Raw genomic sequence first — 24551 nt, forward strand, 5'->3', positions numbered from 1 at the left:
AACCACTTCTCATCTTCCAAAGCATGAGACACCATAGCCTGTTTTGTGTTTAACTGATTCAACATTAATGCTGCTGTGACAATTTTACAATTCCTTAACATTGATAAATTAAATTATGAAAGGCTCTGTGACATCTAGAGAATGTGTTTCCAAAAACATACTTGGTAATAATCCAACTTGAACAATGGATGACAGTACATTTATGGCCAGAGGAGGATGGTTCATTGGCTCTCCAGAAAAAGTATTTCAGTAAGTATTCGGCTGTCACTCTCAAGTGTGGAATTGCTAGGGAGTCACATGGAGGACAACACTTCCCAGGCTCAAGCTGATGCCCACAGCTGTATTGTATGAGCACTGAAAGATCTAAATGCACTTCTTTTTGACCATCTTCTCACTTTAAAACCAGTCAAATTTTAGGAAGGTGAACTTATTCATGATCTTTTAACCATTTTTGTGGGTGCTAAATTGGCATCATGTCAAGTTTTATCAGAATAACAAAGACTTCATTGATCCAGTTGGTCTATTACATGAACAGAATATGGCACAAATGAGACTGCGTACTTTTATGGGAATGGCAGTGGAAAATAAAGAAATTTCTTTTGACACACTGCAGCAAGAACTTCAGAGTGGAGCCGATGATGTTGAAGTGTTTGTTACTGATGCAGTAAGTACTAAAATGGTCTTGCTGTCAGTCATAGTACCCACCGGACATTTGGAAAACAGCAATGGCAACAACTGTATGACATATTTAATTCCTGGGAACAAAATTTGAACAAAGTGAAAAATAGCCTTGTGAGTCTTTCTAAATTTCTACACTATGTATAAAATTTTGTTCTTCTTTGAGAAAATCTAAATCATAGCAAAACATTATAAACTGAAAAAAAAAAAGAGCTGAGCAAGAAGATTTGGGTGGTCAGAAATCAGTGGGAAGAAACTGAGCGTTGCTCTGGTCAAAATGAAAACGAACTATTTTTTATTTTAAGTAATATGTATACATGCAGAATGGAGATGCCATCTTGAAACTGGTGAGTTGTTCAATATTCAGTGCTAAAATGATTTCAAATGGTAACTAACATATTATATGGAACTGCACAGATAGCAGTGATCAAATCCTGTGTAATTTCTCTAGAACAAGAAAGAATGACCTGAATGACCAAAAAAAAAAAGCGAACAAAACCAATCACAAGAGATCAAGGTGGAAAGAACAAAGTCTCTGAGGGCAGACTGAGCTCAGCTACAATCCTGGCTATGGGATTCTGGGCCAGTTTCTTTCTACCTCCTGTGGTTCCCCATCTGTAAAATGAGGATACTGGAAACTCCTTCAGGGAAGTTGGTATGAGGATTAAGCGAGGTCATAGCCAAGCACAAGACTGGCACTTAACACTTTTTTGTTTCATCTTTTCTTTCCCTTTCTTTTATTTTCCGTAAACACAGAAAATCAGCAGCAGCATCCATTTGTTCCTGGCCTATATGGCTTATATTGATATATGATAATAAGTGACCTGATTAAATTTCTAACCTCTAACCTTACGGAGAGCCAAATCACCTCTAAATCATTCCTCATAATTTTATATGTATTTTTTTATTATCATGATACCAAAGATGTCTGAGAAAGTGAATTCCACAATAATTATCAGCTGGACACAGTATTTTATTTCTTCCCCGTCATTAATATTTTCAGTGTTGTAAGACAGAAATCCTTTTGCCTTCACTTAATCACATTTTTCCTCTTATCATCAATATAGATGTTGGTCAATCGATCCTCAAACCACATAATCTTTCTCTATTTCTTCTGCAACAATGTTCAAATGGGAACAATACAGGTTACCTCATTCGTTCAAACAGAGGGCATGAGAGTAGTTGTGGGAGATTTCAGGTACTTACTCGACAGGCATCTAGTTTGAGAAGTATGTGGACTCAATTCAACATAGCTTCAATAAGGAATTAAAGTGAAATCTAGTAATAAATTAGATCTAGAATAATAGTTTTAGTATTTTGGTGAATTCGGATGTGTAAGACTATTTTTAATGATATGAAAACCATATATTTTCAACTATATTAGCTACTGTGGAAAAGCATTGGAAACAGACAAAAAAAAAATTAGCTTGATTCAAAACGAGAAAAGTATACTGGGGTCAAGGAGCCCATGAAGATTCTTTAGCAGGGGAGACAAATGACCAGGACTTTGCTTTCAGGAGATGATTCTGGAAAAGGGCCTAAAATTCCTTAGGTCAGGCTGAACCTGATGTATTACAAACTGCAGCCAAAATATGAGAGATTAGAATCAATCTAAAATTAATTTTTTTAAGATTTTATTTATTTATTTATTTGAGAGAGAGAGAGTGTGTGTGTGTGAGCCACAGAGGGGCAGAGACAGAGGGAGAGAATCTCAAGTAGACTCCACACTGAGCTCGGAGCCTGACACAGAACTCCATCTCATGACCCTGAGATCATGACCTGAGCCGAAACCGAGAGTAGGACGCTTAACCGACTGAGCCACCCAGGTGCCCCTAAAATTAATTTTTTAATGTTGAAATTATAGTTTGATCTAAATGTGGATTGATATATCCTAAAAAGGTAAAATTCTCATATATGTGATGGAAGGAAGTGTGGAAAGGAGTCCATTCTTATTTGGGTTCCTTCCCTTATAGTTTAGCTTCCTCTCCTCTCTTTGTCCCTCCCCAACCTCCTGTCTTTCTCATAAAACTGTTTATTTAAAATATCATTCGAAGGGTGCCTGAGTGGCTCAGTCATTAAGCATCTGCCTTCAGCTCAGGTCATGATCCTGGGGTCCTGGCATCGAGCCCCACGTCAGGCTCCCTGCTGGGCGGAAAGCCTACTTCTCCCTCTCTCTCTGCCCCTCCTCCCTGCCCGTGCTCTCTCTCTCTCTCTCTCACTCTCTCCCTCTCAAATAAATAAATAAAATCTTTAAAAAATAATAAATAAAATGTCATTCTAATTGCTGTTGCAGAGATTTTGAGAACGTGGAGAAATCAGAGGCCACAGGCCGCTGTTTGAGGAGTGCCTGTTCGTTGGCCCAACTCCAAGTCCACCAAATGTAGCAACAATCAGAGGCATTGCCCCCTCACTGGGGGAGCTAGAACTTTTGCGGGGGTGCTGGAATGCAGACATCACCTGATGTCTGGGAAGGGAAGTAAGAACCTCATTTCCAACAATATTGTTTTCAGAGACAAACGTGAGCATCACACTCAGGGAAGGACTCTGAAAGCTAATCAGTTCAATGCATTTTACAGATGAGAAAAATCAAAGCTCAGAGAAGGGAAATGATTTTCCCCACTCCCACTTTGCTGGCTGGAGCAGAACAAGGAGAGAACACAGGAGTTCTGGTTCCTGAATTAGGGTGTATTTCCCTTCACACACCTTCTACTCATACTCCACACACAGTCACCTCCTGTCCCCTCTCAACCACTCTCCCCTGCCTACCCTATCCTCCCCTCATCTCTTTGCTGAAATAGAAATTTAAGAGTGTTACCCCGGAAACCCCAATTATTAATTGTAGAAGTTGCTCACTGCCCTGTATATTCTATCTTTCCTAAGAAGTGAAGCCGACTCAAGTAGAACATACACAAATGGTGTTGTCTTAAGATTTTACAATCATCTCCCATCTCGTGCTCCATAATGTGTGGTGAGGAAAAGTTACACTGGAGTGGAATGTACCATTACTTCACATTTTCATATGTATACGTGCTTTCTCGTTGCCCAGTCCACCCCTGCGTTGGGATAAAAATAGTATTGCAATCACAGCAACAAATAATCTTCCTATGACTCTTCCTCAACTCACAGTTTTAGGACTCTGGTCCTTTTTTAAACAGCTTCCTCGCTCCGGGGTACTTCTGGAATTCTCCAAAGAGTGCATATATGCTGATGTGTAGAGCTGACATTTCCCACATTTCCTCACTGAGCTCATGCTGGAGAAATTGTCACTTAGCCACTCTGAGTCCATCTCAAAGCCTCTGATTTCTGCAGCTGATCTGTACTGAAGCTTCTTGGGCTCCTGGATCCAGCTGGCTGAGGCCACCTACAGTCACCACACACTCCTTGCTGTTGCCTAGCTCTATGACAGACACCAGGCTGCCTTTGGAGCCTCTCAGACTATTCTTCTGTGATGCGTTGCCCTTGGATTAAAATTGTCTGCTTCTAATTTCTCTTCTCTGAGGATGATTTGTTTACTAGAAAGGTTTTCATGGGTCCTTATGAAACTGAGATTTCTGACAGATGTATCCCCCAACTCCATTAAGATATCATGCTCCATATCCATAAGATATGATGGAATCCAAAGCACACGAAGATGTTTGGGTCAAAAATGTAAAGGACCGGTGAGGGTTGAAATGTAGCCCACACTTCACTCACAAACTACGCAACCAGGACTATGTCTGGTGAAAGAGTATCTTTTTCTCATTTACAAATGGGCTGTGGCCCTGCCTGAATCCTTATATGGAGGCTTCAAAGAAGAATCCCTGCTATATGGAGAACAGGGAGCATAACTCATATTTCTTCTGTGTAGACCTCATCATATGGCCCGGCAGTGGGTATAGAAACTGTAAGTACTTGCTAGGTAAGATCTGTGAGGTGGCAGGTAGTTCATCTAGGGAAAATCTTGGGCCTTGGCAGTCTTGAAAAAATAATATGAAGGCAAGGAGGGTTAAGGACTTTCTAAAGGGCCAAATGCTGGATCTCTCTCAACTTCTAAAGTTAAACACAATTAAACCCCTTGACATTTCTTTCCTGTTCATCTATTGAATCACCGAAACGGTGCTGTGCTCAGGACCATATTCTGGTCTCAGACAACCTTCCTACTCTAGGCATTGAGTGTTCCTGGTCCGGTACCATACAATGCCCTACTCCTCCTTTCTTAGCATGTAATACTTTCACAAAATAAGGAACGTTTTACCGAATTTGATGTGTAATTTTAGTATCATTGCAATTGTTGCTATGAAGACTTTGATATGTGAAGTGGTCTAATGCCCCCCACCCCCCCTTAACGAAGGCCAGATTTCAGAATACCGAGTGGCCTGGCTTCTATCTCCTTTCTTCCTGTGGGGTTATGCTAGCTAACCATGAGGACTGCCAGAATTGTATCTTCAATCGTTGTTTGATTCTGAACAGTATCTTACTGTGTGTAGTCAGCTAACCTTCACTTTCATCTTCTTGCTTTTTGCAAATCTATACTCCCCGCAAAAGTTTCTCAGCGTATCATTAAAGTTCACCGATTCAGCACTTGCCCTTTACAAAAGTCTCAGAACCCACATACAAAGATTAAACCCTGCTGCATAAAAAGTCCGACAATCCAGCCAAGGAGCTGGAGTGGTTCTCACCCTTCACACTCGCCACACCCCGTCAGCCCACAATAAATCCCCTCCTGACATAAAAGTCCCTCTCCCCCACTCACCCGAGAGTAAATCCCCTATTGGCAGGAAGCCAGAATGAACAGATGTGGCTGCCCCCACTTCCTGGGGTGGGGTCAGGCTACATCAGCTTTGATCAGCCAAAAGGAGGAATTTCCAGTGTCACGGGCCCTCTGCCGAGAATGCCCCAGGGCCGACTCCAAGAAGTAAAGGGACCAGGGATTAAAAAACAAGTAGGAGCATCCCAACTGGGCAGAGTAGCACAAAAGACTTGTGCATCCAGAGAGGTGATGACGTGGTCACTCCCATTTCTTGCAGAGTAGTGTGAACGCAATCCACCTTTCACGGCTAAAAGCTCCTTCTGACGAAAGGCAATGCCTTAGTGGTGTTGAGTTTAATCCTCCCTATTATTCAATCATTCTTGCTAGTAAACTAAACCCACAAGAACAAATATTAACCCTTATGCAACTCAAAGATATGTTACAGTAACATTAATTAGTGTTTGCATTGGACCAGACCTGAAATAGCTCCGTGCACCACTCACCCGACTCTTATAAGGCACCACGACTGGTTTCACTTGTGAATTTCCACTGGAATCACGTATCACCATCTCCAGAGGAGCCATTGAAGTTGGACATATCTGAGAGCCTTGTTTGGAACTGTGGTTGTACAATGAGAGCCTTAAAAAGTATTGCAACATCCCTCACTGAAATTGAAGGAAATTTCCATGGTGAAGTAAGAGAAAGTATCTTCCTCTGTCAGTTGACTCTTACTATTCACGGTCACTCAGGGAGACTATCCATCAGTGAATATTGTTTGCGATCTAGTCCTAGTAGGAACCCACATGACACTCTGTTTGGAGATTTTGTTAGTCAAAGTAGGCTAAGCATCATCCCAAATTATACTAAATCTTGACCACTAAGGTCCATTGCTCCCACACTTCCCGGTCCTGTGCAGGTTGGGAAGGGATGGGGTGGGGAGAGAAGGGGCTCTGTTCCAAGCAGGAACCAGGTTCCTTTCCCTCCAGTGTCTCTGCCACCAGGCTTTGAGTCCTATACTGCAGCCATGCATCTGGCCAGCATGTGAGGGAAGACAGAGAACAGGGCTCACACACCAAGACTTTTATGAGCTCAGCTTGGAGGTAGTTGGTGTGCCTCACTCTCCTCACCCATATTCCTTAGGAGCTGCAAGGGAGGCCAGGAAATGTAGTCAAGTTCTACATCTGCTCAGCAAAGAACAAAAAAATGTAGGTTAACAGTTGCTATGGGGTTAAAGCATGTCGTGGGTCAAAGTTTTGGGTAAGAGTACGTGCAATGAAAGAGGGAACATTTTTGTTCTTGGGAAAAGGGTCTGCCTCTCCCAGTTTAGAAAACACAATGTATAGCCTTTTCTGGATAACTTGGTGTTCTAACATTGATCTTTCCAAGCTTTCGGATGGTGGAACATGCAGATAGAAGAAAGACAAAGCGATCGTGGACACACACACACACGTCCTGTGACTGTGTCTGAAGTGTGAACAAGAAAGCCTGCATTTCGCTTCACACACTTAGGTCTCCCTGACAGCTGAAGACCTTTGCAGGCCAAGTCAACTTTTTCTATCATCACATTATTTTATATATATATATATATTTTAAATGAAGTCTCTGGGCACCTGGGTGGTTCAGTCAGCCAAGTGTCCAACTCTTGATCTCAGTTCCAGTTTGATCCCAGGGTCATGAGTTCAAGCCCTATGATGGGCTCCATGCTGGGTGTGGAGCCTGCTTTAAAAAAATGAAGTCTTGGGGGCGGAGCAAGATGGCGGAGGAGTGGGAGACCTGGATTTCATCTGGTCTCAGGAATTCAGCTGAATAGGGATCAAACCATTCTGAACACCTACGAACTCAACAGGAGATCGAAGAGGAGAGTAGCAACAATTCTCTGAACAGAGAAGTGACCACTTTCCGGAAGGTAGGACGTGCGGAGAAGTGAATCCGAGGTGATATTCGGGAGGATAGACGGCGGAGAGGGGGCTTCTGCGGCCGCTTCTGGCAAGTGATAGAGACGCGGAGCACAACATCGGACCTTTTAGAAGTCGGCTCCACTGAGGGATGTCGCTCCAGTGGCTAAGCAGGGGGTGGAATCCTCCCGGGACAGTGTGGTCTCAGGACCCTCGGGATCACAGAAAGACCGGGGGTGCCTGAGTGCGGCAGAGCTCCCAGGTATCGGAGTGGGAAGCAGGCTGCAGAGACGGAGCCGAGGCGTGGGCTCTCAGCTCGGGGTTGCCATAAAACGTGAACCGCGGGCCAGTCGGGCCACTGCTCCTCCAGCAGGGACCCAACAAGTGGCAGATCCGGGGAGACTCCCCTTCCACCCCTGGGAGGAGCGGCGCGGGAGCGCACCGCAGGGATCTGCTGGGTTTGGAGACTCCACACAGGGTCGGGTGCCAGAGATAGAAACGCTCGGTCACAGGCCAGGTGAGCACGGAGTGCGGCCGGAGACCAGGGAGATGGGAGTGACTGCTTTTCTCTGGGGGCGCACTGAGGAGCGGGGCCCCAAATTCTCAGCTCCTCTGGGTGGAGATTGGGAGGCCACCATTTTCACCCTGGTCCTCCAAAGCTGTACCGAGAGCTTGCAGGGAACAAAAGCTCCTGAGAGCAAACCCGTGCAGCTTGCTTAGCCCGGACGACAAGGGCAGGGCAATTCCGCCTCCGGCAAAGACATTTGGGAACCACGGAAACAGGCCCCTCCCCCAGAAGATCAGCACGAACAGCCAGCAAGCCAAGACCAAGTTTAGCGATCAAGGAGAACGGGAGAACTCCAGCGCTAGGGGAATACTGCACATAGAATTCATGGGTTTTTTTACCATGATTCATTAGTTTTTCAAAGTTAATTTTTAACTGTTTTTTTGTTAATTTTTCTTTTTCCCTTTTTCAACCAACATCTTATCAATCCCTTTTTTAAAAAAAAAACATTTTTTATTTTTCATTTTTAGAGTCATATTTTATCCCTTCATAGTAGTTACACTTATTTTGTGCATACATATATAAGTTGTTCTCTCTTTAACATTTTGAGATACAGTTTCTTCTAACAGATCAAAATATACCCTAAATCACTAATGTATGGCCTTGTTCAAGTCAACTGCCTGATCACATTCTCTCCCTTTTTTTTTCTTTTTTTTTAATCTTCTTCTTTCTTTTTTTAAAACAACTTCTTATCTTATCAATTCCTTTTATAGAATTTTTATAATTTTCATCTTTACACTCATCTTCCATCCCTTCATTCTATCAACCCTTATTCTGTACATATATGTCTTTCTTCCTTTAAAATTTCAGGAGGCACTTTCTTCTAACAGACCAAAATACGCCCAAAATCTAGTGTGTGGCCTAATCTATGCACTAGCCTGATCATATTTGATCATATTCTGCTTTTTTTGTATTGTTCTGTTTCTGTTTTTATCTTTTTTTTTTCTCTTTCTTTTTTCCTTCTTTCCCTTTCTTTTCGGCTGGTTTCAGGGCTTTTCTGATTTGTATAGAGTATATTTGCTGGGGACGTTGTTAACCTGTTAGCATTTTGTTCTCTCATTCATCTATTCCCCTCTGGACAAAATGACAAGAGGAAATAAAAACACCAAATCTAGTGTGTGGCACTGATCTATGCACGAGCCTGATCATATTTGATCATATTCTGGGTTTTTTTTGTTTTGTTTTGTTCATTTTTTTTTGTTTTTATCTTTTTCTTTCTCTTTCTTTTTTCTTTCTTTTCCTTTCTTTTCAGCTGGTTTCAGGTCTTTTCTGATTTGTATAGAGTATATTTGCTGGGGACATTGTTAACCTGTTAGCATTTTGTTCTCTCATTCATCTATTCTCCTCTGGACAAAATGACAAAACAAAAAAAATCAACTCAGCAAAAAGAACAAGAGGTAGTACCGTCTGCTAGGGACCTACTCAATACGGACATTAGTACGATGTCGGACCTAGAGTTCAGAATCCCGACTTTAAAGATACTAGCTGGGCTTGAAAAAAGCGTGGAAGTTATTAGAGAAACCCTTTCTGCAGAAATAAAAGAACTAAAATCTAATCAAGTCGAAATCAAAAGGCTATTAATGAGGTGCAATCAAAAATGGGGGCACTAACTGCTAGGATAAATGAGGCAGAAGAGAGAATCAGCAATATAGAAGACCAAATGATGGAAAATAAAGAGGCTGAGAAAAAGAGAGAGAAACAACTACAGGATCATGAGGGCAGAATTCGAGAGATAAGTGATATGATAAGACGAAACAACATGAGAATAATTGGGATCCCAGAAGAAGAAGAAAGAGAGAGAGGGGCAGAAGGTATATTGCAGCAAATTATAGCAGAGAACTTCCCTAATGTGGGGAAGGAAACAGGCATCGAAATCCAGGAGGCACAGAGAACCCGTCTCAAAATCAATAAAAATAGGTCAACACCCCAATATCTAATAGTAAAACTTACCAGTCTCAGAGACAAAGAGAAAATCCTGAAAGCAGCTCAGGAGAAGAGACATGTAAGCTAAAATGGTAGAAACATTAGATTGGCAACAGACCTATCCACAGAGACCTGGCAGGCCAGAAAGAACTGGCAAGATATCTTCAGAGCACTAAATGAGAAAAATATGCAGCCAAGAATACTATATCCAGCTAGGCTATCATTGAAAATAGAAGGAGAGATAAAAAGCTTCCAGGACAAACAAAAACTGAAGGAATTTGTAAACACGAAACCAGCCCTCCAAGAAATATTGAAAGGGGTCCTCTAAGCAAAGAGAGAGCCTAAAAGTAGCATAGATCAGAAAGGAACACAGACAATAGACAGCAACAGTCACCTTACAGGCAATACAATGGCATACCTTTCAATAGTTACCCTGAATGTAAATGGGCTAAATGCCCCAATCAAAAGACACAGGCTGGCAGATTGGATTAAAAAACAAGACCCATCGGTATGCTGTCTGCAAGAGACTCATCTTAGACCCAAAGACATCCCCAGATTGAAAGTGAGGGGGTGGAAAACCATTTACCATGCTAATGGACACCAAAAGAAAGCTGGGGTGGCAATCCTTATATCAGACAAATTAGATTTTAAAACAAAGACTGTATTAAGAGATGAAGAAGGACACTATATCCTACTTAAAGGGTCTATCCAACAAGAAGATCTAACAATTGTAAATATCTATGCCCCTGACATGGGAGCAGCCAATTATATAAGACAATTAATAACAAAGGCGAAGAAACACATTGACAACACTACAATAAGAGTGGGGGACTTTAAAAACCCCCTGACTGAAATGGACAGATCATCTAAGCAAAAGATCAACAAGGAAATAAAGACTTTAAATGACACACTGGACCAAATGGAATTCACAGACATATTCACAACATTCCATCCAAAACCAACGGAATACACATTCTTCTCTAGTGCCCATGGAACATTCTCCAGATTTGATCACATCCTAGGTCACAAATCAGGTCTGAACCGGTACCAAAAGATTGGGATCATTCCCTGCATATTTTCAGACCACAATGCTTTGAAACGGGAACTCAATCACAAGAGGAAAGTCGGAAAGAACTCAAATACATGGAGGCTAAAAAGCATCCTACTAAAGAATGAATGGGTCAAACAGGAAACTATAAAAGAAGTAAAAAAATTCATGGAAACCAATGAAAACACAACTGTTCAAAATATTTGGGATACAGCAAACGCAGTCCTGAGAGGAAAGTATATAGCAATACAAGCCTTTCTCAAAAAACAAGAAAGGTCTCAAATACACATCCTAACCCTCCACCTAAAGATGCTGGAGAAAGAACAGCAAATAAAGCCTAAACCCAGCAGGAGAAGAGAAATAATAAAGATCAGAGCAGAAATCAATGAAATAGAAACCAAAAGAACAGTAGAACAGACCAACGAAACTAGGAGCTGGTTCTTTGAAAGAATTAACAAGATTGATAAACCCCTGGCCAGACTTATCAAAAAGAAAAGAGAAATGACCCAAATCAACAAAATCATGAATGAAAGAGGAGAGATCACAACCAACACCAAAGAAATACAAACAATTATAAGAACATATTATGAGCAACTCTATGCCAGCAAATTAGATAACCTGGAAGAAATGGGTGCATTCCTAGAGATGTATCAACTACCAAAATTGAACCAGGAAGAAATAGAAAACCTGAACAGACCTATGGCCACTAAGGAAATTGAAGCAGTCATCAAAAATCTCCCAACAAACAAAAGCCCAGGGCCAGATGGCTTCCCAAGGGAATTCTATCAGACATTTAAAGAAGAATTAATACCTATTCTCCTGAAACTGTTCCAAAAAATAGAAACGGAAGGAAAACTTCCAAACTCATTTTATGAGGCCAGCATTACCTTGATCCCAAAAGCAGAGAAAGACCCCATCAAAAAGGAGAATTACAGGCCAATATCCTTGATGAACATGGATGCAAAAATTCTCACCAAAATACTAGCCAATAGGATCCAACAGTACATTAAAAGAATTATTCACCGTGACCCAGTGGGATTTATCCCTGGGCTGCAAGGTTGGTTCAACATCCACAAATCAATCAACGTGATACAATACATTAACAAAAGAAAGAACAAGAATCATATGATCCTCTCAATAGATGCAGAAAAAACATTTGACAAAGTACAACATCCTTTCTTGATCAAAACTCTTCAGAGTATAGGGATAGAGGGTACATACCTCAGTATCATAAAAGCCACGTATGAAAATCCTACAGCGAATATCGTTCTCAATGGGGAAAAGCTGAGAGCTTTTCCCCTAAGGTCAGGAACGCGGCAGGGATGTCCACTATCACCACTGCTCTTCCACATAGTATTAGAAGTCCTAGCCACAACTATCAGACAACAAAAATAAATCAAAGGCATCCAAATCGGCAAAGAGGAAGTCAAAAATCTCACTCTTTGCAGATGATATAATACTGTATGTGGAAAACCCCAAAGACTCCACCCAAAACTGCTATAACTCATACAGGAATTCAGTCAAGTAGCAGGATATAAAATCAATGCACAGAAATCAGTGGCACTCCTATACACCAACAACAAGACAGAAGGGAGACAAATCAAGGAGTTGATCCCATTTACAATTGCACCCAAAACCATAAGATACCTAGGAATAAATTTAACCAAAGAGGCAAAGGATCTGGACTCAGAAAACTATAAAATACTCATGAAAGAAATTGAGGAAGACACAAAAATGGAAAAACGTTTCATGCTCATGGATTGGAAGAACAAACATTGTGAAGATGTCAATGCTACCTAGAACAATCTACACATTCAGTGCAATCCCCATTAAAATACCATCCACTTTTTTCAAAGAAATGGAACAAATAATCCTCAAATTTGTATGGAACCAGAAGAGAGCCCGAATAGCCAGAGGAATATTGAAAAAGAAAAGCAAAGCTGACGGCATCACAATTCCGGACTTCCAGCTCTATTACAAAGCTGTCATCATCAAGACAGTATGGTACTGGCACAAAAACAGACACATAGATCCATGGAACAGAATGGAGCCCAGAAATGGACCCTCAACTCTATGGTCAACTTATCTTTGACAAAGCAGGAAAGAATGTCCAATGGAAAAAAAAAAGACAGTCTCTTCAACAAATGGTGTTGGGAAAATTGGACAGCCACATGCAGAAGAATGAACCTGGACCATTTCCTTACACCACACACAAAAATAGACTCCAAATGGTTGAAAGACCTAAACGTGAGACAGGAGTCCATCAGAATCCTAAAGGAGAACACAGGTAGCAACCTCTTCGACCTCAGCCGCAGCAACTTGTTCCTAGAAACATCGCCAAAGGCAAGGGAAGCAAGGGCAAAAATGAACTATTGGGATTTCATCAAGATAAAAAGCTTTTGCACAGCAAAAGAAACAGTCCACAAAACCAAAAGACAACCGACAGAATGGGAGAAAATAGTTGCAAATGACATATCAGATAAAGGGCTAGTATCCAAAATCTATAAAGAACTTATCGAACTCAACACCCAAGGAACAAATAATCCAATCAAGAAATGGGCAAAAGACATGAACAGACATTTTTCCAAAGAAGACATCCAAATGGCCAACAGACACATGAAAAAGTGCTCAACATCGCTCGGCATCAGGGAAATCCAAATCAAAACCTCAATGAGATACCCCCTCACACCAGTCTGAATGGCTAAAATTAACAAGTCAGGAAACGACAGATGTTGGCGGAGATGCGGAGAAAGGGGAACCCTCCTGCACTCTTGGTCGGAATGCAAGCTGGTGCAACCACTCTGGAAAACAGTATGGAGGTTCCTCAAACAGGTGAAAATAGAGCTACCATACGATCCAGCAATTGCACTCCTGGGTATTTATACCACAAAGATACAAATGTAGGGATCCGAAGGGGTACGTGCACCCCAATGTTTATAGCAGCAATGTCCACAATAGCCAAACTGTGGAAAGAGCCAAGATGTCCATTGACAGATGAGTGGATAAAGAAGCAGTGGTATATATACACAATGGAATATTATGCAGCCATCAAAAGAATGAGATCTTGCCATTTGCAACGTCGTGGATGGAACTGGAGGGTGTTATGCTGAGTGAAATAAGTCAATCAGAGAATGACATGTGTCATATGACCTCACTGATATGAAGAATTCTTAATCTCAGGAAACAAAACTGAGGGTTGCTGGAGTGGTTGGGGGGCTGGGAGGGATGGGGTGGCTGGGTGTTAGACATTGGGTAGGGTATGTGCTATGGGGAGCGGTGTGAATTGTGCAAGACTGTTGAATCTCAGATCTGTACTTCTGAAACAAATAATGCAACATATGTTAAGAAAAAAGAAAAAGAAGAGGATAGAAGGAGGGGAAGAATGAAGGGGAGTAAGTCGGAGGGGGAGACAAACCATGAGAGACGATGGACTCTGAAAAACAAACTGAGGGTTCTAGAGGGGAGGGGAGTGGGGGGATGAGTTAGCCTGGTGATGGGTATTGGGGAGGGCACATTCTGCGTGGATCACTGGGTGTTGTGCACAAACAATGAATCATAGAACACTACATCAAAAACTAATGATGTAATATGTCGTGATTAACATAACAATAAAAAATTAAAACAAAAATTAAAACAAAAAAAAACCAGAATATGATCAAATATGATCAGGCTCGTGCATAGATCAGTGCCACACACTAGACTTGGTGTTTTTATTTCCTCTTGTCATTTTGTCCAGAGGGGAATAGATGAATGAGAGAACAAAATGCTAACAGGTTAACAACGTCCCCAGCAAATATACTCTATACAAATCAGAAAAGCCCTGAAACCAGCCGAAAAGAAAGGGAAAGAAGGAAAAAAGAAAGAGAAAAAAAAAGATAAAAACAGAAACAGAACAATACAAAAAAAGCAGAATATGATCAAATATGATCAGGCTAGTGCATAGATTAGGCCACACACTAGATTTTGGGCGTATTTTGGTCTGTTAGAAGAAAGTGCCTCCTGAAATTTTAAAGGAAGAAAGACATATATGTACAGAATAAGGGTTGATAGAATGAAGGGATGGAAGATGAGTGTAAAGATGAAAATTATAAAAGATTTTATAAAAGGAATTGATAAGAAGTTGTTTGACAAAGAAAGAAGATTTTAAAAAAAAAAGGGATAGAATGTGATCAGGCAGGAGAATAGAACAACGCCATACACTAGTGATTTAGGGTATATTTTGATCTGTTAGAAGAAACTGTATCTCAAAATTTTAAAGAGAGAACAACTTATATATATATGCACAAAATAAGTGTAACTACTATGAAGGCATAAAATATGACTCTAAAAATGAAAAACAAAAAATGTTTTTTTTAAAAAAGGGATTGATAAGATGTTGGTTGAAAAAGGGAAAAAGAAAAATTAACAAAAAAAACAGTTAAAAAATTAACTTTGAAAAACTAATGAATCATGGTAAAAAAGCCATGAATTCTATGTGCAGTATTCCCCTAACGCTGGAGTTCTCCCATTCTCCTTGATCGGTAAACTTGGTCTTGGCCTGCTGGCTATTCCTGCTGATCTTCTGGGGGAGGGGCCTGTTGCCGTGGTTCCCAAATGTCTTTGCCGGAGGCAGAATTGCCCCGCCCTTGTCGGTCCGGGCTAAGCAAGCTGCACGGGTTTGCTCTCGGGAGCTTTTGTTCCCTGCAAGCTCTCGGTACAGCTTTGGAGGACCAGGGTGAAAATGGTGGCCTCCCAATCTCCCTCTGGAGGAGCTGAGAACTCGGGGTCCTGCTCCTCAGTGCGCCCCCAGAGAAAAGCAGTCACTCCCGTCTCCCCGGTCTCTGGCCACACTACGTGCTCACCCGGCTTGTGACCGAGCATTTCTATCTCTGGCACCCTACCCCATGTGGAGTCTCCAAACCCAGCAGATCCCTGTGGTGCACTCTCGCGCCGCTCCTCCCGGGGTAGGGAGGGGAGTCTCCCCGGATCTGCCGCTTGTTGGGTTCCTGCTGGAGAAGCAGTGGCCCAACTGGGCCACGGATCACAGTTTATGGCAACCCCGGGCTGAGAGCTAGCTCCTCAGCTCCATCTCTGAAGCCGGCTTCCCCGCTCCGATACCTGGGAGCTCTGCCGCACTCAGGCACCCCCTGTCTTTCTGTGACCCCGAGGGTCCTGAGACCACACTGTCCCGCGAGGGTTCCACCCCTGCTTAGCCACTGAAGTGACGTTCCTCCATGGAGCCGACTTCTAAGAGGTCCAATATTGTGCTCTGCGGCTCTGTCACTTGCTAGAAGTGGCCGACAGAGGCCCCCTCCCCCGCCGTCTATCCTCCCGAATATCGCCTTGCATTCACTTCTCCACACGTCCTACCTTCCAGTAAGTGGTCGCTTTTCTTTTCAGAGAGTTGTTGCTACTCTCTTCTTCGGTCTCCTGTTGAGTTCGTAGGTGTTCAGAATGGTTTGATCCCTATTCAGCTGAAGTCCTGAGACCAGACGAAATCCAGGTCTCCTACCCCTCTGCCATCTTGCTCCCCGAAGAAGGCTTTCCTAGATAAATTATCAGGATTAGTTTTGGCTGCATGTTATAGGAAAGATCAAAATGACAGTAACTGACACAAATTGGAAGTTTATTTGTTTCCTAGCTAGATGACCTCTGAAATGATAGTGTGCAGAAAATCTCATGGGCTTCTTTCTTTCTGCCTCCCTCTTTCTGCTTTGCAATCTTCCGTGAGTGACTTCTGTTCCAAAAATCCACTTAGGTGGCTTCCTAAGGTGGCTGCTCAAGCTTCGGCCACACATTTGTGTTTCCAGGCTCCAGGAAGGAAATAAAGCAGACACCAAAGGCACTCATATCTTTCCCTTCAGTTAGCCTTGCCCCAAAGCTCCAAACATCATTTCTATCCTGTGTGCCCGATGCCCACACTCAGCTGCCTAGGAGGCTGGTGAAGGCCATGTTTTTGCTGGGCGCATTGCTCTGAAGAAAATTCTGTCAGAAGTGGGACGCAGCTAGGAGAGTCTACCAAATTGAATAAGGATTTATCCAAAGTCACCCACCTAGTAAACTGAGGAGCCTTGGTTGTCTAAGTCCAGAGCTTGGGCAGTCAACATGATGAGACACCGCTCAGTGCTGTGGGAGCTAGCTCCCTCGGTCCAGCAGCAGGGATCTCTGCACTGTCAGCGGTACTTGCTGAATTGACATGGGTCCTCAATATGGCTTCAAGGTCACCGAGGACATCAAAACTAAACATCAGGGGGCGCTTGGGTGGCTCGGTCGTTGGGCGTCTGCCTTCGGCTCGGGTCATGGTCCCAGGGTCCTGGGATCGAGCCCCACATCGGGCTCCCTGCTCAGCGGGAAGCCTGTTTCTCCCTCTCCCACTCTCCCTGCTTGTGTTCCTGCTCTCGCTGTCTCTCTCTCTGCCAAGTAAGTAAATAAAATTAAAAAAAAAAAAAAGAAAGAAAGAAAGAAAGAAATCACCACAGGAGCCAAAATTAGGAAAAAATTATGAGCACCATGCAGTGGTTGAGAGAACTGTATACCTGAGTAAGCAAGGGACGTTCTCAGTAATAATCAGTCAGGAGACACCCCCTTCCAGGGTAGGAAGTGGGGAGCAGGATGGTGTGGCTGTTGTGGTCTCTGTTCTTCCCTTGTGTCCCGGGGAGTGATCTGGGATACATGGGAAATCTGTAGATGTAGTGGAAAACTTCAGAATATTTTCTCAGAGTCTGGGGGCTGAGGGCTCTAGAGGTGGGTGGAAATTATTTGGACTCATTCTTCCTTCCTACCTTCTTCCTGCGTATACCTGAAAGCTTTTCCCAAAGCTACAATATTCTCACTTCCCATGGAATAAGTAAAAAACATCTGTACCTACTCCTGGCCTTCTCCAGGAAGTGAAGTTCTTTACGTCTCTTTCAAAATCCTCCAGAAGCATTTGAGGGTGTCTCTATGGGAGGCCACCAGATGCTAGCTGCCTATAACTAGTCACCAAGCCTCATCCTAACAGTGAAGGGCCCTCTTGCAACTCCAACCTGCACATCTCCTCGCCTCCAAGGAAACAGGAGAGAGCCGACAAGTTGCCAGTAACGGCAAAGGATGATTTTTACTGCTCAAGCTTGCGGGGCAAGCAGTTTTGACACATGCTTTATTCACTGTCTGTATAAGCTCGCTTTCATAATGAAATCTTCTTAAGCCAGAGGAGGAAGAAATAAAGTCTCCCCAAATAGTCCAAAGCAAAATTGCTTTTGGCTATTTCCAAACCTAAAGGAAGCAGCCAAACCAATTTCAATCAAATCTTTTTGAAAGCACAACAACAGCAACAACAACAAATTTCCCCTGAGTGTAGGGTTGCGAAGGTCAAGGTCTAACCTGATGTAAACAAAAATGTCTCAGTAGAGTGGAGTTAGAGGTTAAATAAATGTTTCTAACAACAGGGATTTAAAACGGAACCATTAAAAATAGATTCCGCTGCCTGTGTAAAAAGAAAAGAAGGTAATGACTATCTTTAATCTTTTTCTGAGTTCCGAGTGAGAAATACAGGTTCATAAACACATTCTGGAAACAAAAGAAGAAAGAGATTTAGGACTAGAAATATGAATGGAAACATCTGGGTAACAAGGAAGGAAAGTACTCCATCTCAAGTGCATTACAGCCGAGTAATTTTGATAGGGTAATAAAGTCTTTAAATTTTATTTTTAAAATATAATCATCTTTTCCCAAGTCCCATATGGCCGTTGACGAAAAACAGTATAACCAAAAAACAAAAATTACGGCTAAATCCCAATACCCATTAAAAGTTCATTGTTATTAATATTTTGGAGTATTTGTTTCTTTTCTGTGCGCGTTCACACCTATATTTGTAACTTCCTCCAATAAGCATTGCACTGCAGAAGTCAGCTTTATCCTGTATCACTAAACATTGTTCTAAAGGATGGCTTTAAATTGCTTCAGACAGTCTCTCCTTATGTACGTGCATAATTTCCTTCACAACGCCTTTCCTTTCATCCGAACACATATTATTTAAAAATTTTCCCCATTATAATTAAGTCTGCAACTTACATTTTCCTACCCGAATCTTCATGTGAATCCCACATTCTTTTCTCACAATAGTTGGTTTTTGTTTTTTGTTTTTAAACAGTGAATTACTGGATCAAGTGTCGAGAACATATTTAGCAATTTGGAAACCTATTTTCAAACGGCATCCAGAAAAGTTGTACCCATATCATTCTCACTGGTGGAGTGAGTGCCCCCGTTTCTCCGTCCTCACAGATATCCATGTGCATATATAAATTGACCTCTATCTTAATAAGTGAGATGTTTTTATTTCCCTGATTTCTGATAGAGTAAAACACTGGTTACATATTCAGTATATTAAAGTTTCTTTTGTGGTCCCTTGTGTGCTTTGACTACTCTCTCACAGCCCATTTATATTTTTCTCATTAATTTATTAGAACTCATGTATGCAAAATGGCAAAGAGTTTTGTCAGTTCTTCATTTGCCTAATTATTTTGTTGATGATTATGTTGTTGTCGCCACTGTTACACAGAACACTGAAGTGTTTATGTAGTCGAATCTATGAATTGCTTTCATTAGTTTGCCTGTTTATGAAGACCTACCCTATGCCCGACTAGGTAAATGTCCCATTTCATTCAGTTGTCTCTCTTAAATTTAAATTACATTAAAGCTGAAAAAATTATGACACAGACTAGCTTAGGGAGTTTTTTGCGATAATACGGTGCACTCAGTGGGGACCTGGCCAAGCAGAATAACCAGCACGTCCCAGGCTTCTGTAAACAGAGGGCATTTCTGACACTATAATACAGGAACTAGAATGGAGGAAAAGATTTATGAACAGTGAGGGAAACTGTCCCTGTCAGCTGAAAGTCGGAATGGTCTGTATGACTGTTATCATAGCCAGCCCATGAGATCTGCGAAACAAAGCATTTTCACATAGCAAGCAACTGCAGTAGGGCATTAGAAGAAAGTGAGCCTCGCACACATGTGCAAAGCCCAGTAGAAACAATTAGAGCTGTGTACAAAAAGTTCTTGAGGCAACTATATTTAAAGGCTGAGCTTTGATTAATTGCTTTTAAGCAGTCAGAGGATTGGCTTCTAGAAGTCCTGCCGGAAGAACATGGCATTTGGATGGGAGTGGTTGTCCCACAACAAGATAAACAGAAAACAAAGAAGGACACAAACACCAGAGGAAGATTTTTTTTTTCTTAATATAAGACCAAAGAAGAGAGAGAGTGCTTTTCAGCCACATATTTGCTAGCAATGTTCCCAATTCCCTGTATGTTGTCTTCATGTTGCCACCTCAGCCTGATTTGTGAAAATTTTGCTCAAGTTTAAACTTTATACCGTAGCGTGGGTTCATCCTCAAATCTTTTTTTCCTGTTGTTTTACAATAACTGTAGTACAAAGATCTTATTCAAGTATTCAAGGCAGGATTCCAAGGTGCATGGTCTCGTGTGACAACTGTCATCTGGATCTGGGTGCCTAGAGCAGAGGCACTTGGTAAAGCAGTCTCTCGGGGACGTACAGAGGCAAAGCCACCATCTGGGAGTGCCTCCCCTGCCTGGCAGTAGATGAGGAGTCAGCTGGGCTGGGTGATGAGGTGAATCACTTGTTCTGTGAAGAGAGTACTGTCAGAGGAAGTTATCAAGATAGTGTTAAGTGATGCACCGTATGGTGTTATTAAACGTGTAAGCATAGGTATCAGAACTGGCTTCAGATAAAGCCCTCCCACCTTCTAGCTGCTAAAACCTATGCAAGCTATTTAATTTCTCTGAGCCTCCGATTCCCAATCTGTAAAATAAAGTTAATGTTCTTAACATCACCCACTTGAAGTGAGGATTAAATGAGATAATGTATATTCGGCACTTAATCTTCCAGCCACATAGCCACAATTATTTATTGGCTCAATAAATGGGGACCGTTCCTGTCATTATAAATAAGAAATGAGGAAAATTAATCATGTGTTCCCAGAATAGTCCCTACATAAAAATTCAAGTGAAATGATCATAACCTAATATCTGCCTATGAAATATAATTGATTCGGGTCGCATCAAATAGCATTGTTATTGAAATTCTAAAAAAATTCATGTAAATATTAAAGCTCTAATACCACATGGCATTACCAAATTAGGGAGAAAATGAAAATACAGTCAATATTGCAAGTCATTAGCAACCTCATTTAAAGCTGGGTTGTTCATTAGGTTGGTAATAACCTATCATGATACAGCAAAACCAAATATAGATTCACTGTTCAATATTTTCAACTCCTTACCACGTCCTGGGCATTATGCTAACCATTCTCATTTAAATGATCTCATTTAACCTTAATAAAACCATGGGATGAGCACTAATAGTCACATTTTACAGAAAAGGAAACCGAATCTACTAAGGATTTAAGAAAAGTGTGTGAAATCAAACAGCAAGTAAATAGTTAAGGTGTAGTTTCCACCCAGGTATTCTCATTTCAAGCTTGATACTCTGACCATGAAGCAAACTGAAATTAATCTGTTTGTAAACTGTCCAAATTCACCGATGGCTTCCCTTGCAAATGTAACCGGAAAAAGGAATACATATAACCATACCGATCCAATCAGAAACTAAGAAAGTAATTTCAAAGCTCTGGCTGAGGCTTTATACAGCATGAAGAGGAGCCATTAAGAAGTGTTTGGAATTTTTAGTTTTTTGTTTTGTTTTGTGTTTGCAGGAGACTTGGAGAGTTGGAAGCATCAAAAGAAAGGAATGCATTATAATTATACGGTGACCTGCAGGTTAGAGGACAAGTCAAAAAATTCTCTGTAAGGATTAAGATTGAAACATCTGAAAACTCATGTTGGTCTTTGGGAAAAATGGGAGTTTGACCCAAGAGTTCCTGTTGGACATTTAGAAGAATAAAAGACACATCTCGAAACTTCACTGGTAGAAAGATACCTAAGAGGCTTGGCCTTAGGGTTTGGGGCACAGCCACTTTGGCCTATTCCTTAGGACCTTGGGAAGGCAAAGCCCACTGGGTGCTTAACCCATGTGGGAAAATGTGCCATGGAAGGAATGAGACTGATGGGGGCCTAGACCAACACTGTGTGTGGTGATGGGAGCTTCCCTAAGCTAGATAAAGAAATCATAGACAGAAAGATTTCGATGCACCCAGGAGAGAATGGCAACAGACTGCAAAGGCTTTGAACTGTGTAAGTTCTGGTTCTTGCACTATGAGGATAATCATATGTCATGTATAGTTTTAAATACCATCACTCAAGTTATACCATCTAAAATAATTTTGTGGAGTGGTAAGAGAAGGCAGGAATGTGACCGGAAGGGTGAAGAGATCTACCCACCCATGTTCACATACTTTCCCTGAGGTCTATAACGAGCAGCAATGCTCCCCGGGGGAGGCCGGTCCTAGCGCCCCTCAGCTGAGGCAGGACACAGGGAGAACATCGAACAGTCTAGTAGAAATCAGGCAAACTCCTGTTCCCCAAATATTTTTCTGAGACAGGTCACCATTTTGGGGGAAGGGTAAATTGAGAACTGATTTATACTTAAAAGAAAACTGAGTATGACTGACCACAAATAATTCTACCTCCTTCTAAATACGCATATGCCATCCACCAATCCAGCACCCTTGAGTTTTTGCAGCAGTTAGTGGGAAATAAAGTTCATTTTCCAAACTGTAAACTAAAAGGAGCAGTTTAAAGTTGGATCCTGGTTTTCCTGAACTATAGTGTTTTTCTCCATCATAAAAGACAACAAAGTTGACCTTCTGGTTACTCCCATTGAACCTAAAGGGCCATCTAAGGGAAAACAGGATGTGGCTAAGAACAATGACACCTCTGCAAACCACAAACAGAGCCAGGAGATGAATAAAGCCCTGGTGTTTTTCAGAAAAGTCTGAAGAAAAGCATGGATTCAAAAGGAGAACAATGATTGTGAAAATAACTATTGTTGATTTTGCCCGCAAACCAAAATTTCCACCTTCCTTCTCTTGCTAGTCTGTTTTTATGTGAATATAATGCCTAGAAACGATCTGTGCATCAGATGCCCTCTTGAAGCCCACTATGTGGTTTTTAATGTCCATTGTCATTATTGTGATCTTTTAAATAACAAGTTTGTTCAATTATTCTCAACAGGAATCCCTAGTCATATCAACCACAGACCATATATTTGATATATATTTATATATGTGTATATATATCTATTTTTTTCAACCAAAGCATTTAAATTCCATAAGCTACAAAGAATACCTGGGAGGCAAAGGAATTATTATCAGCTCTCCAAAAATAATTCGTATTTGGTCTAAAACACTTTATAGCAAGCCTTCAGATTTCCGTTAAAACAGAGGTCTGTGAGTAGGAGATATTTTGCAGTTTTCACAATTGCTGTCACAATGGGGGCACCTATGAAAATGAACAAGAGAAAAGATCCACTCCAATCAATAAAGCAATAACAATGCATTAAGATATTACTCCCTAGAACACTCAGCTCTCTCCTCCTGCTACATTTCCTTTCAATGTCCTTAATCCAGGTACAAGGATCTTTGGAATTTGAGGCAGTTGTAAAGGAAGACATAATCATTTCAACCTAATTTAGAAGAACATTAGCTCAAGAGCAAAATATTAGGCACAATCTATTAAATTTACTATTTCTGCTATTCATCAATGTAACTGATCGTTACAAATAAGTACAATATAAAGGCAATAGCCAAGGCACTTAAATTAAATGAAAGAGCAAAGTGAAACTATGTCATTTTTCAGGAGTTGATTTTAAAAATTCTTTTTTACTTTCTCGCCAACCCCCCCACCTTTGTATCACTTGTAAAAAATAATTAGAAATGGTAAAAGTCAATATAAAGGTCCAGATCCTTGTGTGTGTGAATAGGCTATTCATGAAAAAGTTGGCTGGCCCACTTAAGGGTCACCAAGTGCAACACAGATGCTCCTGTTAACTCTGTGAGGAAAATGGGGGCAGGAATATTTCTTCTTAGATCCCGGAGACGGTTAGGCTTGTGGTCCCATAGTTTCCTAATGATATAAACTACAGCTCATTTGTATCTTGCACTTTAAAAAGTTGTCTTAATGTTACTAAACACAAAACTGCTAAGTTATAAGCTCCCTGAGGGCAGGAACTAAGTTTATTCATCTTCTTTTTCTCCCCCATGATTCACAAAGTGTTTGGCCCGTATCTTTGTAACAGCTTAATAGCTAACTGATGAAAGATACTACATATGCTCAAAATCGTACTTTTAAAAATATGATCCTCGATTTTAAACTTGGCACCTTTTCCCTTATACTTCCAACTTAACCAGCCTTCACTTAGGTAATAACAGGCAACATATTAAGCCAGAAGGGCATATCCCAATAATTAGTCTGATTACCCACGAACACCCCTTATTTGAATTCTGTTTTGCTATTACCTTCTTTTATTTTATTTTTCCATCTTGGCACTTGAATACCCTGCCTATATTTTGCTAAAATGATGTTGCTGACGTAGGTAGAAAACACTTGAAATTTATGTGTCCTGCAATTTCTTACATTTTGTTGCTGGAACACTTTGAAATCCTTCAATTTTGTACAGAAACTGTCAACATAAAGGACAAACTGGTGATTTATAGATAGAAATGTGAGTCTAAATTTCTGTGTTGCCAAGCTGCTCATTTTAAAAGCACAGTGAATTACAGGAGAAGTAAATCCACAAAACTGGAATGCTTCGCTTCATTTCTCAAAGTATGAGTGA

General features: G+C 41.3%; 1 pseudogene; it reads left to right on the forward strand.

Moving 5' to 3' along the window:
* Positions 1 to 216: 216 nt before the first annotated feature.
* LOC113934113 lies at positions 217 to 825 on the forward strand (annotated as a pseudogene).
* The last annotated feature ends 23726 nt before the right edge of the window (positions 826 to 24551 follow it).

The sequence above is a fragment of the Zalophus californianus genome, chromosome 13 (assembly GCF_009762305.2).
Source record: "Zalophus californianus isolate mZalCal1 chromosome 13, mZalCal1.pri.v2, whole genome shotgun sequence".
Lineage (NCBI taxonomy): Eukaryota > Metazoa > Chordata > Mammalia > Carnivora > Otariidae > Zalophus > Zalophus californianus.